General features: G+C 47.1%; 1 long non-coding RNA gene across 1 annotated transcript; it reads left to right on the top strand.

The window, feature by feature from the left end:
* The first annotated feature begins 764 nt into the window (after positions 1-764).
* LOC127919051 (uncharacterized) lies at positions 765-1518 on the top strand. Its single transcript, XR_008101764.1, has 3 exons — positions 765-880; positions 1004-1088; positions 1401-1518. It is a non-coding gene; the product is annotated as an uncharacterized LOC127919051 (long non-coding RNA).
* The last annotated feature ends 330 nt before the right edge of the window (positions 1519-1848 follow it).

Genomic DNA, 1848 nt, shown 5'->3' with positions numbered 1-1848 from the left:
TCATCTCTCTCTCCTCCTATGTTTGTTCATCTCTCTCTCCTCCTATGTTGTTCATCTCTCTCTCTCCTCTCCTATGTTGTTCATCTCTCTCTCTCCTATGTTGTTCATCTCTCTCTCTCTCCTATGTTGTTCATCTCTCTCTCTCTCCTATGTTGTTCATCTCTCTCCTCCTATGTTGTTCATCTCTCTCTCCTCCTATGTTGTTCATCTCTCTCTCTCCTCCTATGTTGTTCATCTCTCTCTCTCTCTCCTATGTTGTTCATCTCTCTCTCTCCTCCTATGTTGTTCATCTCTCTCTCCTCCTATGTTTGTTCATCTCTCTCTCCTCCTATGTTGTTCATCTCTCTCTCCTCCTATGTTGTTCATCTCTCTCTCTCCTATGTTGTTCATCTCTCTCTCCTATGTTGTTCATCTCTCTCTCCTCCTATGTTGTTCATCTCTCTCTCCTCCTATGTTGTTCATCTCTCTCTCCTCCTATGTTGTTCATGTTGTTCACCTCTCTCTCTCCTCCTATGTTGTTCATCTCTCTCTCTCTCCTATGTTGTTCACCTCTCTCTCTCCTCCTATGTTGTTCATCTCTCTCTCCTCCTATGTTGTTCATCTCTCTCTCTCCTCCTATGTTGTTCACCTCTCTCTCTCCTCCTATGTTGTTCATCTCTCTCTCTCCTCCTATGTTGTTCATCTCTCTCTCTCCTCCTATGTTGTTCTCCTCTCTCTCTCCTCCTGTTGTTCACCTCTCTCTCCTCCTGTTGTTCACCTCTCTCAGGTGTGGCCAGGTCTGACAGCGTTTCCTGATTTCTCTGACGATGTGACCCATGAGTGGTGGTACGACAATCTCAAGAGGTTCCACGACAAAGTTCCCTTCGACGGACTCTGGATCGTACGTAAGAGTGTGTGTGTGTGTGTGCTGTCATCTAACTTTGTGTGTGTGTTTTCCTGTTTCAGTCTGGAGTCAAATATTGTGAACGGCTTTGCCCTCTGACCCCTCTCACTTCCTGCCTAGGACATGAACGAGCCATCTAGCTTCGTGGACGGGTCGACCGTTGGCTGTCCTGACACCGAGCTGGAGAACCCTCCGTACACACCTGGTGAGACACACACACCTCTCTCATCTTGCTCTCTTTCTCTTTCTCCTCTTGTTCTCTCGTTCTCTCAACTCTCTCTCTAACCTCTCTCTCATTTCTCTCTCACTTCTCTCTCTCATTTCTCTCTCACTTCTCTCTCTCATTTCTCTCTCACTTCTCTTCTCATTTCTCTCACTTCTCTCTCTCATTTCTCTCTCACCTCTCCTCTCTCACTTCTCTCTCTCTCACCTCTCTCTCTCCTTCCTCTCTCCCTCACCTCTCTCTCTCCTTCCTCTCTCCCTCACCTCTCATTTCTCTCTCTCTCTCTCCCTCTAGGTATATTAGGAGGGTTGTTGAGGGCTCAGACTCTGTGTGCCTCTGCTGTCCAGAAGACCTCGTCTCACTACAACATGCACAGCCTGTATGGCCTTCTAGAAGCTAAGGCCTCGGCTCGGTCAGTACGACACGTACACACTCTGTAACACCACCTAACACTCTGTTACACCACCTGACACTCTGTTACACCACCTAACACTCTGTTACACCACCTAACACTCTGTTACACCACCTAACACTCTGTTACACCACCTAACACTCTGTTACTCTGTTACACCACCTAACACTCTGTTACACCACCTAACTAGGATACAGTCAGACATGACCAACACCACCTAACTAGGATACAGTCAGACAGAACTAGGATACAGTCAGACACAACTAGGATACAGTCAGGCGTGACCAACAACACACCACCTAACTAGGATACAGTCAGACGTGACCAATA

This window comes from Oncorhynchus keta, unplaced genomic scaffold (genome assembly GCF_023373465.1).
Source record: "Oncorhynchus keta strain PuntledgeMale-10-30-2019 unplaced genomic scaffold, Oket_V2 Un_contig_15587_pilon_pilon, whole genome shotgun sequence".
NCBI classification, from domain to species: domain Eukaryota; kingdom Metazoa; phylum Chordata; class Actinopteri; order Salmoniformes; family Salmonidae; genus Oncorhynchus; species Oncorhynchus keta.
Note: the sequence above shows the minus strand (reverse complement) of the source record. Positions and strands in the feature narration are given on the sequence as shown.